This window comes from Antennarius striatus, chromosome 5, assembly GCF_040054535.1.
Source record: "Antennarius striatus isolate MH-2024 chromosome 5, ASM4005453v1, whole genome shotgun sequence".
NCBI lineage: Eukaryota > Metazoa > Chordata > Actinopteri > Lophiiformes > Antennariidae > Antennarius > Antennarius striatus.
In genome coordinates this window covers 16,331,407-16,347,779 of record NC_090780.1, presented here as the reverse complement: position 1 = coordinate 16,347,779, position 16,373 = coordinate 16,331,407, and the positions used below count along the sequence as shown (strand labels likewise).

Below are 16,373 nucleotides of genomic sequence, written 5' to 3'. Positions count from 1 at the left end.
ATATATCGCTGGAAAACGTTCTCTATGAGAATATTTCATTTCCAAAATGCAATATTTACCGAATATGAAATAAGCTGTAAGTATGCCACTAATAGAGATATTTTACAAAGAACATTTTTTTCAAATAGAAAAATAATACAGATGTTCCACATTTAACACAGCAGTTCCGACTGTCCATCGCTTTAAGCTGTGATGATTATATTTTGCCACATAAAGTGTGATCACTGGAACCCTCAGACAGAAGTTATTCGTTGATGAAGTGCCATAGCTGCACAGGTCACTGTTGAGATATAGCACATCTTCTCATTAGAGAATGCTCCTGCAATTAATATTTTTAGTTTCCACACAGAGCAGGAAACGGAGCTTCCAGAAAATGCAAGAGACAGTTCATTTATTGGATTAACATAAGAGAGAATGAGAATACACTAATCGGTGTCTAGTCTTATTTTTACATACTCCTGATTAACCTGACTATTCCCCTCAGAAATTACATAATACATTGCAGCATGAAATCTATCCTGTAGTTAATAATGTTCTGCCACCATAAATGTATATTTTCTGCATTCGGAAGAGCAACAGTCATTCTAAAGCTGCAGCTTTCAGAGGATTTGCAATTACATTCCTTCATCCAGCTGAGCTTCAGCACAGAGACACTCCATTAAACTTTATTAGATTGTACACGATTAGTCTTCCACCATGTAGTCAGACATCATCAAAACCCAAACCTCAAGGCACTTTCACAAGACCAGGAGCGCTGAAACGCAGGGTAGTGTTATAGTCGTCACATGTCTGTGGCACAACTGTGGTATCCTGTTACAGCCTGGAGCCACTGAAAGTTAGTAAAAAAAATTTTTTTAAAAGCACTAAACAGGACAGACAAGGGATTTTTGGGTCAGCTCCGCTTTAACACAATGATGAATAAACTTGTAATGAGGCAACGGATGAGCTTCCTACAGCAGGTGTGTGATTGAAGCCTGACAAATATTTCTGATTTTAACCACTGTCTCCTCCTACAGAGTGCTTTTATACACTAAAGATGAATGAGGAAAGCTCATGTTAATCGTGTAAATCAGTCCATATGTTGTTACACATCTCCCCACCTATATATTTGATTAAGCTCACTTCAAAAAGTCTCACGCTGTCACCAACTCCACCCACTACCTGTCAATCAAGTGCCCAACCAATCACGGTGCATCTACCAGAACGAATCACATGAAGAATATGGCGTAAGGCATCTGCTATGTTAGGAGGAGAAATAACTATACACAGACTTCACAGTTAACATAATTTTAGAGTGTCATAACTGCTCCAACAATTTTCATGTTTTTGAGCAGAGAGTCCAAACAGCAGCCAAACGGCCACGACTTCTGAGTGAAACTGGCTGGCTAGCAGGAACAGTCTGTCCAGCTATGGTTTCTGTTTGGAATGGGACAATCTATGTGGCATCTTAAATGCTCCTCAGGCAACTGACAAAAAGGGTCTTTATGTGACTACATACAGTTCTGTTCATGTAGTCAGCTAACAGAACTATCACTTCTCTAAAATTTCTTTTCCCCTTGCTCTTTTTTCAGGTGCCTTTTCCTTTAACGTTAGCTCCTTTCCCAATCTCACGATGAGTTATCTTTCTTTGTCCAGTTAGCCTGCTAACATTCATCTACGGCTTCGCAATGCCCGGACAGCACAATCCATCAGTTACAAAAACAAAGTTGTTACGTCACCACTTCGAATTTTACTACGTTGGGTGCGCTTGGTTTATAATAACAATACATTTGTTTTTGTATGTTTGGTATGAAGTCTGATATTATTGTTTTATCGTGGAATTTCCACGGATTTCCACGGATATTGTTCATGTATCATTCAACAACACGACCTGAAACCAAATTATCATGAATTTTAATACCATGCCAATTGCTCTATTTACCTCCTGTGGATTCAGAGGAGGAAACTGCTGCTGTGATTGATTTCTAGTTGTAAACTCTGCCTCAGAGGGAGTATGGTGTGCTGAGCTGTCTTTCTTTGGAATCCAACAAGCCCTAAAACTATTGCGTTTTTTTCCAAACAGGACTTTCTGATTCTTATTTCATCAACAACCTGTAAAAACATGCTCCCGCCTACGGAGCCACTTTTACTTATTTGATGCAGGCCTGCTGTCAGTTTGATCGTTCTAAATACCATTAAGGCATTTTTAAGTCACACAGCCTGGTTCGCTCCTCGAGTACAGCCAATAAGCCTCCATTGGAATGTGGCTGCATGTTAAATAGAAGTTGCTCTTGCCCTGACCCGGAGCTCCGACCTCCCAAAGAGGAGGGCCAACAATGGAATAAAACCTCTGTAGCTATCACGTTATTAGATTAAAAGTCTCCTCCCTGCATCCTACTGTTCAAGTTTGTCTCCAGCAGCCTTCCTGCCCTTTCACATTATCGGGGCCCGGTGTCAAAAGAGGCTCAGATACATGGTAGAAAACAAAACTATCTGTATTCAGGAATGCATGGACAGCCCTGATACCAAAGGCATACGCCTCTGTAAGAGAAGAGAGTGAACATAGGGTCAGTGACTCCACTGTATGTCCTGCCTTGTGATGTTATGTGTGTCAGGGAGAGGAATCATTAAAACAATACTGCGCTGCAGCGTGGGCGGCCACACCCTTTCCTCCCGGCTCCCCTCCACCTCGCCATCCCCTCAAAGCTGCCTTGGCAAGATTTTAAAAAGTAAAGAGACAGGAGAGCGGGAGGGTGTGAGAGTGGGAGCAGACCCACCGCAAATGAATTCTGTGATGTATTGTGAGTGAGGAAGCAAGGAAGATGAAAAGGAACGAGAAACTTCACATCAATGAATGTGAGGAGCCGTGAGAGATTAGACAAGAAAATTCTTCAAATTTGATGTTTGTGGGTTTGGTGTCCCACCCCATCAGGCCACCCCAAGGACAACATCCTGGAGGCGCCCCTACATCTACCTGAAGGGGGATGTGAGACTTTGCTCATCACCACATCTCTACATAAATATATCTGCAGGGAGTCGTCTCATGACCTAGATGCCAAACTTCCTGTGTTTTGCTATCGTAATAAACATTTCAAATAGTGAGCTGTCAGAGCAGATGGAGCGGGGGGGAGGTTAAAAAACAAAACAAAAAAGGGGTGCAGAAGCAGTCTAACAGGAGACAGATGAATATTGGTGAAATGAGAGAAAAAGCTACGTGAGCAGAATTGTGTTCTGCAATATCTTTTTGAATTATTAATGCTGTCATAGCAATGAAGGTTGAGAAAAGAGAACTGTTTCACACACATGTGCGTTATAAACACGTATGCCCACATGTACACGGATCTTGAGGCCCACGAGAAGCTGCCCTGAGAGTTCAAAGGTCACCAAAGGCAGACATGTGGTCCACACCTGTTGTAAAATTTCCTCCGTAGACTAACAGAGACAGATGATCAAGAGAAGCAATGATAAATGCCAAACATCTTTAATTATTTTTTCTCCTGTGAAAGGGTACTCTCTTCTTTCCTGTTTGATCCACAGTCCTGCTGTTCCAGCTCACCAGCTTTGTTAAGCAACACCCCTCTCTCTCCCTCCGCAAAGGAGAGGTCCCTGTGTTTTCTGTCCTTACCCAATACTTCAAAAAAAGAAGAAAAAACACACACCCTCCCCTCCTCTCTTACCCCTTGCAAGAAATTAGACCCATTCTCGCTGCTGTACCAAAGACAACATAATAATTCATGAATTGAAAAAGGCCTCTGTGCTGTCGGAGGCCAGTTCTGCTGTGTACATGTAGACCATGTTATAGAAGCTATGTCTAAGTCTGTATTTCACTGAGGACAGTGGCCTTCATTGTCATCCTAAGGACGAGACAGACACAATGGAGAGAGATACCACTAGGAACCTGACTCACACATACTGTAAACCATCCTGTCCATTATCCGCAAGAAAGACACTGCAAACAATGTGCTGTGCTGAAATACAATGGCAGCTTTATGATAGGATGGTTATGACAAGGTTTTCTCTTTGTTTTACAGGAGTTCAGTAGAATTTTGCGACATTGTCCATAAACTTTTGCACTTTTCACTTGACTTTCAATCATTTTAAAAAGTGTTTTAATGTGGCTGAATATCCAAATCGACAGCATTGTCATGAGGTAAGTGTGGACTTTGCAAAAAAGGACAGACCGGGTTTTTCTTGCATGGAATTCTTTAGATCAAAGGCTATTTAAATATAATTTATTAACTTGTGTTTTTAAGATTTTTTTTAAAAAAATATTTGATGTACTAGCATGCTGTAAAGGTTACTGGCAGAATATATCAACAGCAACTGAAAACATCTGTGCGTTGCATTTAAAAACACGTTATACCACAGAAACCTGTGAATAAATGCATTGAAAAAAAAACACTGACTCATAAAAGTTATGGGATGACTCCCTAACATTTTACCACATAATACATATATACAGTACAAACAAAATATCTGTATTACTAGCACAAACGTTTTCACCTTCAGAATTCAAATTGCACGCTAATGCAAAATGGATTTACATAAAACATAATGGATGCACGGTGGGAGAGTCAATCCAGTCGATGTACCCATTGGATATGATCAAGCGCAGACCTCTGAGCCCTGTAGTTCAAACGCTGTGTACTTCGACGCTGCGCTGTTGCCACCAAGAACAGCAGATGTTTCCAAATCGGCCTGACTACAATTATCAGGATTCCAAATACCTCAGGAACAGATTCTGCTTGGAAACAGTACTCACATTAAGAGTTTTTAAAGTTCTGACTGGTCATCATTTAGTGAAAATACATCTTGGTACATTTTGACACTGGTAGACAGTCTTTGCACAATAAAAGTCAGTCAGAACACAGACGGTACGATAATGAATGCGACCGCATTCCTAAAAGCTTGTAGTCATGCTTGGGTCCAACACTGGGAATCTGCCACCCCAGACTGGGAAGTGCTTCTCCGCATTCCTCAGAAGGAATACCATCAGCACATGACAAGAGCCCCACTCACATTCAGCCCCTTAGCCTACTGCCTCCCACTGCAACCTTTACACAGAGAACGCCTATGTGTCGGTGAACATGTGTCAGAAACAGAAACCTTTAACACGCCACGCTGCCCTCACACAGAAAGCCATCACAGAGAGAAAAGAGTGGAAGATGGGGGGGGGGTGGACAAAAAGAGTGATGAGTGCACCAGGACATGCATGTGTCACATGGCCATGCCATGAATGTGAAGTGATTGATGAGATATGTGCTAAATGGAACCAGACCTTTTTACCCTTTTTCTTTGTTAAATTCTCCAACTGAAAGCCAGAGGCTCATTTTCATTCACTAAAAAGAAAACACACTCTTCTTGTGACTGAACTTTATCTGCTCGGTGGCGGTGACTGGACAGTGTGCAGTCATCAGCAACACACCAACCCCTGTCATGTATGGACCACTGCACAGCAGGAATGAGTATGTGCCGTGTGTGTGTGTGTGTGTGTGTGTGTGTGTGTGTGTGTGTGTGTGTGTGTGTGTGTGTGTGTGTGCGAGCGCGCGCTTGCACTCATAATAAGGGATGTTCTCCTTTCCATTCTGTTTGAACCACATGGACTGAGTCGGAATGTTGGGGGGGGGGGGCAGCAGTGGGTGGGAAGGGGAAGCAAAGGCAGTAATCTGAGAGGGTTATCCCACAGCTCAGATCAGCACATGCTCTCCACAGTCCACTGTGGGCCCAGCGCAGAGGGAGAGGATCACCAACAAAAGACTTTCTTTCAATCCCAGGCCACAGTCAGGGAATACGATGCACGGCCATAAAACGAGGCATCAGTCAGACTCCACTGAAAATCATAAGACTACGATTATTTCAGCACATTTCACCATTCATTCTCACATCTAAGGTTGGGAAATTAAGAGCCAGCAGTTTCAATTCTGCTTCCACATAAATTTCACTTGTACTTGTACTTTCAGTTTCAGTGGTGATGGTGGTTTGCTGTTTCTGTAATTTCTGCCCAACAGGTTGGATGGGAACTTTGATCCAGACAACCCAACAGTAAATTAAAAAAAAAAAATCAATGGCTTTTGCTAAATTGGCGCAGTGCAACACCTGGCTAACCTGATTTCCTTTAATATAGCAATCATGACTAAACAACTTCTCCTAAACAATGTTTAGTTCAGCGTGTTCACTGTGTAGGGTAGATAGCACCGGTCTCCCTCACCTGCCTAATCCTCCTCCTCCTCAGTCAATCAAACAACCAGCAGCACCTCATCACATTAATTTTAAAAGAGTCTTATTCACAACCATTATAATTGCTATAAAATCCTTCAAATGCAAATACTGAAAATTATTTCTTTGTGGATGAATATCTGCAGATTGCTAACATTAGTAAGTAGTTTACGTTCACTCACCACAGTGACAGCAATTCCATGACATCCTTTAAATATATGAGTGAGTCACTCATCCTAAAATCTTTGTACAGAATGGCTTGTGTAAATGTGTTTTGCTTGTTTTAATCTTGCATTTCAAAGAACTGAAATTGAGTATTGGGAGCAACTGGTAGCAACGGAAGAACTGATGATAAATGGCTCACACAGCTAAGTACTTTGCCAAATGTCAAGCATAATATAGCATAGATGTGTGATGGCACTGGGTGCATGGTGTATGATTGGTTCTAATATGTTTGATAATGCCATGCTTTCTCATCTGTGTGTCTGTGATTATATTATTAGAATCGGCTGAGCTGTTTATCATATCACTCCCACCCAAGTGCAATAGAAGGGCTGGGGTAACAATGGACTTTTTTGTGCACATGACAGTTTGAAAAACTTCTATAGTACATATTGCACAGCCTCAGGACATGCTTAAACATGCATGAGAGAAGTACTCATATCAGCATGTTCTTCACACACCAAACTGCCCCTGGTCACAGTCAGTGGGGGCCGAACAAGAAAAGAGTCTGACAGGCGCCTGCAAACCAGGGAGATAAGTATCAAGCCTCAGGTATGCGCCGTTGCATTCAAACAGCTCCAACAGTCGGCTACATTCACATTTTCAGGGTGTGTTCATCCAAACCACACACCACCACTGTAATATCAGTCCAACATGTATATAGAGGCATAAAAGTATTCAGGAAGGCAGGCAATTAGACATGCTCATACAACCACACCCTTCCAACATGTCCTGATTTCAGCCTGGAGACCATGACAGGTAATAACTGTTGTTTGAAGTTGCCACTCGAAACCTTTTCAGATCAAGCCCTTAATGAATTATACATAAAAAAGGGGGGGAAATATGGCTATCGTTCATTTAAAATGAGAACATGCCAACATTCTTCAAGCACAAGTGATGCTTATTTTCTGAGTTAGCGTGTCAGTGCTACAAGCAATTTCCTGAATCGTCATATTGTGTATGTTGTCAAAATGCTCAACCTCATCCTCAATTACAGTAGCTCTGGCTCAGGTGACAAGAGTGTTGCCCGGATTTGGAAGGGCAGAGGTTCAGGAACCCCTGGAAACTAAGCCTAACTTCAGATTCACCTGAACAAGGATGTGCATGTAAGCTTATGCTGGGAAGAGGGGTATATTTCTTTTAAAATGTGTGATTCTCTTGCATGTCGTGCTCGTGTCATGAGATCTGCCATGTGGATGGACAACGAAAGGAAGTCCTATAACCACATGCATTTCCTGTGGCCTCAAAACTGTCTAACAGTTACCTCAAGGTAACGTCCAGCTAGGTCAATGTGCTGTTTAAGACGCTGACACATGTGGATCGATTTAGAGTAAGTGCATCTGAGTGTGCAGTAGAGATGTACCTATAAACAAAGTCCTCAACGTATGAACATAATTGGTTCCAGAAGTTTCTCATAAGCGGAATTGTTCATAAGTCAGTATTTATTAGATTTCAATCCATAATTGCCAGTACAACAATAAATAGGGATAAAAACATATGCAGTAATCATATTAAAATATGCACGTATAGTTACAATATCTACCGTTATGTGTCGCTTGTAATTCCTGCAATTAGTTTGAATTCAGGTTAGTTTGCGGTAAGATTTTGCTCCTTATATGTGAAATCCCTGTGGAGGAGAAGAGGAAAGTTCAAGGAACTCCCAACCAGTTTTTAAGCACATCCAACAACACCAACCAGTCAGCTTTTGATGTTAATGTAGCATGTAGCTTACCTTCAGAGTGAAGGAAGAGGAGGACGAGGGAGGAATTATTGTCGGTCGGAGTCTGAGTTGACATCAGAGAGATAGTCGCCACTACTACTATAATCACTAGCCTTAGCTTACCATCCTTGATAAACAGTAAAGTATCCAAAGTACAAAGCCTGACGCAATGAGATGCTCAAAAACAGGGAACAAGATAAAGAAGTTGAGTGTTGTGGATGCATGAGCACAGAAGTGGTGCTCAGAGCGGGTTGTGGTAGAAAGGGGAACTGCAGTACAGTAGTGGGATATGGCGGCGCACTATTGTTCATATCTCTGAATGTTTGTAAGTTGAATGTTCATAAGTTGAGGGCTACCTGTACTAAGAATCAAGCATCAGTCCAATAGTGGGCTCTGGTACTCTTAAAATAATGTCATTGTCTTGTCAGCTTTCAAAGCCAAAATCCGAGATGAGCAGAGGTCATTATATCTGAAACACCAAACTATCAAAGCTGCACAACTTACTGAAAATGCACATCAGCTGCCTGTTATTCAGCATTTAGGGCTTCTGCCTCACCTCTCATATTTAGACTTGAGGTGTCAGCCCAACGTCTCCCACCAGGGGTTTGCATTTGTGCCAAGTTGGTTTGACAATGTGCTTTAGACACGAGGCATTCTGAAAAGTTTGGTTCATGTTGTGCTCCAGGACAACACTAAAAACACTTTGGAGGACATGAGTGGTGCTGGACTCCTGAACCTGCAGCGTGTCACCCACACCCTCCAGCCGGCTGTTAACGAGAAGCCTTTGGCTCAGGGAGGTGTCGCTGAGGCGGCGGGTTAGATGTGGTGGCAACGTTGTGTTTGCTCCAAAAAGCACAGCAGAATTGTACAATGTGAAGAACTGCAATGTAATCAAGTACTCATATCATCTGATATCAGCAAGTAATCAGATGGATGTACTCATGCATTTATGAGTCTGACAGAAAGTCGTATTGGTGCGTTACCAGCATCAATCCAGATGCCTGAAGCAGGAAACAGAGAGACAGAGGATATTCGGCTGGATTGGAGAAAATATGTCCTGTGAGTTGTAGTCATGACGAAATAAATCATCATATTCCCATATTTACAGTTTAAAGTGCAACTCCACATCAATTGCTTAAAACAAATAAACACAAAAATTAAACCAATTCTAAATCCTCTCGGACCAAAAGTCAAGTGACACAGAACAAACACAGGGGGGTATTTAATGTTCAAACAGACTTATCGTTTGCTTATCATTAGCTCCTGATTGTCACACTCCTACACTCTACTACACTTCTTTTATTTGTCGAGAGCCTGTTGAAATTAAAAAAAATTTAACATGCAGAATGCAGACTGATTTTTTTTCTCTGCTGCAATAAACTTGAAAGTCCCCGAAAGCAGGGAATGCTTCACAAAAATCTGCATATGTTGCACAAAAATCTGCTTGTACTTTCCCCATCTTTCCCCATTAATGGGGCCTTCACCAGTGTCCGTCCTATGGACTTTCGTACACCCCCACACCATCACAGATGCTGGTTTATGATATTTGCACCAGCTGATTGAGGATGATGCCACACCTTTGCAGACAAGAGTGCCTGATGTCCATAATTTCTAAAAAGTATTTAGAAAATGCCTAATGACATCCGTCCTTGTCAGAGAATGTGGTGAGGTTTCTGGCTGAGATCAGGTAGGAAATCAAATATATTGTCTTTGAACAGTTTTCAAATAAGCGTGCTTTAACATCACACATTTTTTGGGAGTGGGGCTACAAAGGAAAAACAATTAAGACAAGCCCTTATGAGACCACAAATGCGCAGCTAACAGTGGATGAAAATGAGAGGATTATCCGCCACAGCAGCTTTAATGCTGGGAAAATCGAAAATAGAACCAGTGCATCCTCGCAGCAAGGAGGAAGAACAGCGTGTCCTTGCAGACATTCGTATAGAAGAAAAGAGGATAAAGAGAGGTTGATTCAGCTAAGAAGAGATGATGAATGGCTTCATTAAAACAGCATTAGCAGAGGTGTGAAAACTAATGGTGAGTGCCAGCTAGCACTGATTGCCCAGTCCAAACACACACACACACACACACACACCCCACACTCACACACACACATACACACACACACACACACACACACCGAAATTGTCCATTTGACACTAGTGCAACCTGTTGACCCTTTAAAAACTCATCCAGCTTTCAAAACATCCATGACAAACCAAATTTGTTTCAAGACACAACACAGACAAATGAATTTCTCTTAATCAATCCCTGACTCCCTTCATCTTCAGCACACAGACACACAGCCTGAGGGGGATGAGGAGCGAGCAGTGACGCCATGGAAAAAAGAAAGAGATGAAAAGAAGGAATAAAGGAGGTGACTGCAAACAGGAATGTGAAGTAAAGAAAACCTGAAAAGACCAAGGGCTGCAGGTTGTATGTGAAATTGAAGCGTGTGTGTGTGTGTGTGTGTGTGTGTGTGTGTGTGTGTGTGTGTGTGTGTGTGTGTGTGTGTGTGTGTGTGTTTGTGTGTGTGTGTGTGTGTGTGTGTGTGTGTGTGTGTTTGTGTGTGTAGTGGTAACCTGATTAGCAAGACCCTACAGGGGAGACAAATCTACATTATTCTTTCTCATTTTCCCTCTGCTCCTCACAAACCCAGAAAAATGGGGGCAATTCAGTAACCCTAGCAACCAAATGTGCCTACGTGCTGCGGGAGGCAGCTGATGGAGAGAAAAGAGAGATGAAGAGAGAGAGGGAGAGATAGAGATGGGGAGTAGAAAGACTGATACAAGTACATACTGTAGTAAGTCACACACATACCGACGTGAGCAGAATGGACTTTGCAGCCTCGTAGAAGTGGGCTGTGGGCCCTCCTTCATACCTCTGAAAAAAATCTCCTCTATTCAGGCTTCTTCTTGCATATTTCCCAGATCCCTCCTCTTACCCTTTTCTCTCTCTGCACCCCCCCTTTCCTCCCTTTTCCCTCCTTCGAAACACTTTTTTTCTCTCGTCCTGCTCTCTGGCCACGTAGGAAGACTGTTCAAACACAACCTGTTTCCTCTGGCATCCCCCGGGACCATTATTCATCCTTTCCACTCACCGTTTTCTCACCGTCCCATCTCTGTGCATCTTTCCTATTTATTTACAGCTGAAAGTCTGTTCTCCTGTTGATTGTTTTACAAAGGATATGAGTGGGTTTTTTTTCTCTGCAGTGCTGGGGTTTACATAGAGCCCTCTTCAAGGTGTTGTCATCCACAAGTACATTAAAACAAACATCCTTCCTCTAAAGCCTGTGGTGAATCAATGTCCGGTGCACAATGCCTATGGAAAAGTTTAGCTCCTCCAGAGATAAACAGCGAGTGGTGCTAGATGCTAATTTAACTCTCCACACACACAGCAGAAAAAAGTGCAGCCACATGACATCATTGACAGCCGCCACTCAAACAGGAAACTGTGAAAAACAACCCAAGAACTGTGAGAAAAATATGACCTTTCATGTTTCATCCTGCTGTTTTTATATAACTGAATAGAAGCCATTGGGGCGATTATGTACATTTAGAGTTAGCTCACAAATGGTGATCAGGTAACAATGGAGAAAGGCCTTGTCACACAAGTTTGAATCTGAAAGTGCTGATACCTGGTTCAAGCTGCCGCAGGTGACACGTTGAAATGTGAAGAGGGGAGATTTCAGCCAATCGAAACATGTCTCTGTACTGACAGTCTGAAAGGGGACGGCTGTTAGGATAAGCCAACCAGGCAGGCGGGACATCTGTTGCCCAATCAGAGCATCTGGAACATCTGGCACCAATGAGCAGCATACATCTAGCAGCTGACCTATGACCTTACCCAGTTGGCTCCAGGCGGGTTTATTTTGTTGTTTGCCTTAGACGTGGCGCACTGATGAACGTTGGGACTGGTTTATCTGCATGTCACGGACATAATATTCCTGTTTTTTTTCTCTGCTATGGACTGGATCCAGAATGTGGGTGTTTAGGAAGGGCGGGATTACAAACCTCAATCTGAATTTTGGTATCACATACACACTGATTTGTAGAAGGGCTGTGCATGTGTGTGTGAGTGAGTGTGTGTGTGTGTGTGTGTGTGTGTGTGTGTGTGTGTACTGACAAAGGTCATCTCAGTGCTTACAGTGTTGGTAGCTATAACGATGTGCCTTTTCTCCCAAGTCCCTCAACAGCATCGTCGCAAATTGTCAAAATGTTTAAGGGTAAAAAGGGATTAGAAAGGGAGAAAATCAGAGTGTTTCAGCTGCTGACATGCTGACACAGCACATGGTGACTGCTGCTGAACACACCCGCTGTGGAACACACAGGGAAAATGGATTTTCATTCTTTTAAAAAAATGGCTTCTTTGCTGCTTTTTTTTTTTTAATTCTCAGAGACAAGCGTGCTGATTGCATGGCTAAAAATCAGCCACGCTACGTGTAAAATGACAGTATGTGTGTGTGTGTGTGTGTGTGTGTGTGTGTGTGTGTGTGTGTGTGTGTGTGTGTGTGTGTGTGTGTGTGTGAGTGTGTGTGTGTGTGTGTGTGTATGTGTTTGTGCTGGTGTTTTGTGAAAGGCAGTTGAATCCTTTGCCCAGACACAAAGCCGGGGTGCCAAACAGGAAGCGTCACACACTGCCTGCGTGATTCACGTGTCTCCTGAACCCTGGTTTCACACAAATATCCTTCCTGACTGATATTTTTAGCTTGTCAGCCATACAGAATGAGACGCTGTCCCGGCACACACACACACACACACACACACACACACACACACACACACACACACACACACACACACACACACACACATACAATCACCACAGGTAACCACCACCATAGAGAGTCAAGTGATTGACGTCTGGTCTATAAATGAACCACGGCCATAATTAGCAAAGTGTCATGACAACAACACACACATCAGCTGCAGATCAATTAGATGAAGGACATTATGTCACATCCTCTCACTCTCATGTGACGTTTGCTGGCGAAAAAGGCAGCAGCAGCTAAGAGTCAGAGCTACGATAACAGGCCGAGTGATTTCTACCTCTGTTTTGTCTTATCCTTTCTTTTCTTTTTATTTTATAGTTGTTAATAAATGAGAGACAGGCTTGACCTGCGATTTACATCAGGGGCCCCTCTAGGACGCCCCAGCTCCTCCTGACCAAATACACATCAATCACCTGCAACACACACAGAAAAAAAGAGATTCTGACCAGGCATGGAGCCTCACACACACACACACACACACACACACACACACACACACACACACACACACGGACCCATAGTCCTGCTTGCAGACAAACCTCTTGCTGTGTCACCACCTTTCCAATTGTGAGCTTGTGAAAGCAGCCATTTATCCTAAATAATATGTTCCTCTGCCGGCCTTGTAAACAGGCAGCTTAGTAACGAATACGCAGGCGGACTCACAGGTTGGGTTCATGGCAACAGGCATTCATCCCTCTTCAGGGGGAGATGGATCAACATATCAGCAGAGCCTAACACATTCGACGGCCAGTCTGGAAAGCTACAACTGCCTACATATGTTTGAAAATACCGCCTGTCCATAACTCTTTTTGAGCGCTTAGTCTTAGGATCAAACACAAGTTATTCGGCACAGTATCCGACAGGATGGCCGTACGTACTCCAAAAACATAATCAGTGTGTTTTATGAGTGGATGAAGCAGCAGTTATTTACAAAAGCAGCCTCTTATTAACATTCCCTGATGAGTAAAACACTGACAGATGGAGATGGGTTGAGCCAAAATGTACTTGAAAAATGAAACATCTGTCATATGTATTTAAAGACTCAGCACTCCCTAATTTTCCCTCTAAAATGTTTCCCATTGCCTGATTTAAAGCTTTAACTTCTTGATAAAGTGACCCTGCAGACTGGAAACTAGGAATGATGATAGCAGCTCCATGCTTGATCACTGGAGGAGTCGAATGGAACCACCAACAGCCTCTCAAAAAGCAAATTAGCTTTCTGGATCCAATTCAATCCAAGGCTCTGTTAACTATGGATGTTCATCGATTGCCCATCATTCATCCACTGTCTGACTCACTCACTCACACACACATACACGCACATACACTCTCTTCCCAGCAGCAGCGATATTCCTCCCATAATCCCAGGTTATCCCAGAGTAGCGCTAAGAAAATGATGGGAGTACGTATTCAAGCAGCAATACGTGTGTGTGTGTGTGTGTGTGTGTGTGTGTGTGTGTGTGTGTGTGTGTGTGTGTGTGTGTGTGTGTGTGTGTATGTCATATCCTTCAGTTCATACGTCAACAGGTAAGACGAAGGTGTGCACCACTTCTCCACACCTACTATTAATAATGACCTCATTACAGATGAACAAGTTATGTTTCCTTCAAAATATGAGCAGCATCACAATAACCGGTCATAGTAGGATGAATACAAAACAGAAGCATGGATCAGCACCAAATTTCTAACCACAACTACTTACAGCATGCGTGCATGATTATCATAGTCCATATTGTTCATGCATGGGACTACAGTACGTGTATACCACTATTTTAAATGTGGTAATACAGCGGTGGTGAGGTGAGGTGCAACAAGGTCACCTGACCTCCTGCTGGAGGTCAAAGGAGGAGCATTTTTAAAATGAAAACAAAAAGCATTCTTTGAGCACTTGAGCGTTTGTCAAGCTGTCGTCTGTGCGCATCAATAAGATTCGTTTGGCGCCACAGAGATTCATGAATGCCAGTCAAGGGAGGATTTTCATTTATTTACCATGTGACGCTGCAGTGTGAGGAAACTGTTAGTGTTGCCTGATTAAAACCGGTCTGATCCCTCAGATCGCCAGAATGCAACAGCGCATCCATTTCAGATGTGGGGAAACAAGACAGACATGTGGTAGCAAACATGAGTAGATGAGGTGTGTAGATACTTCATGCATTTCTGCTCCAGACCCTCCATTAGACCGTGGCTAATGGCAACGTGCAAGATAATGACAGACTGTCTGTGTGTTCTCAGACAGGACGGATACACCTGGAACATCTCTGCACAGATGTGAAAACACAGAAACACACACACACACACACACACACACCTCAAACAGTAATGTGGATGCACAGGTTAATATTTTCATCTGCTCAAGCATGGATAATTAAGATGATGTTTGGGCAGCGAGGAGAAGGGAGACAGCTTAACACAGATGTTCAGCGACGAAGACACCAACGCCAGGGATCAATCCAGGGTGTCGATGGACAAACAGTAAGCCAAAAGTCAATACGCTGACAGATGCAGCAGGCAGCCCTCACTGTGCACCACTGACAGAGAACCTTTACTCAGGCTACCACGCACAAACAGTGACACCCCCCCCCCCGCCCCTCAGGACAGACAGAGACAACAAAGCTAATGTGAGAGTGGAGACAGCTAAAGGAGTTTGAAGATGGGCAGGTGACCAGTAGGTGGTGGTGAATGACGCTGAATCAGACTTGACATCACTTTCATTCCTTTGTCATTTAACTTCCTCCAGATCAAATCAGACCCACTGGGGTGGACTGGTGAACTCAGCAGCTTCCACACAAGAACCAAGGGGATCGCTAAAGTAATCTGAGATACCAAAATGGTGATAATCGCACTGCACGGCGTTCACAATCACTAGACATCAACTTAAGTGAACACCTATGGCGATCTGTGCAGAATGCTGCTCATCCTCCCAGAGGTGACCTCCCACCTCTGTGCCACTGGAAGGAATTTGCTGGCGCCAGATCTGATGAAACAGTGTGATAATGGCGCTTTTCCTGCACTCAACACTTTTAGTTCAGTGACACCTGAAATTCCAGTTTTAGAATACTTAAATTTGTATAACAACGTGTCAGTTATGGAGGCGAGGCTGGGAAGAGGATGATGTTTAAATAAAACGATAAGTAGGTGTGATGAGGGAAGCAGTTGTTCATTTCATTTGGTGATTTGGCAGCACAGCAGCAGTGGAAAGACGGCGATATCCTGTTCCCTCACACACACGCACACACACACACACACACACACACACACACACACACACACACACACACACACACACACATCCTTCTCTCCTTCCTTCCTGCCACCTGTGAGTCCTCCCAAGCTTGGGGTCCAAGCCACTAACCCTAAACCAATAGTTCTGATAAGCAATGAATTGACTAACAGCGACCCCCCCCCCTCACACACACACACACACACACACACACACACACACACACACACACACACACACACACC

At 43.2% G+C, this 16,373-nt stretch overlaps 1 protein-coding gene across 2 annotated transcripts in view; it reads right to left on the bottom strand.

Annotated features, from left to right (window-relative positions):
* srgap2 (SLIT-ROBO Rho GTPase activating protein 2) overlaps positions 1–16,373 on the bottom strand; it is a 49,435-nt gene that overhangs the window by 31,823 nt on the left and 1,239 nt on the right. The gene's annotated exons all lie outside the window — the stretch shown is intronic.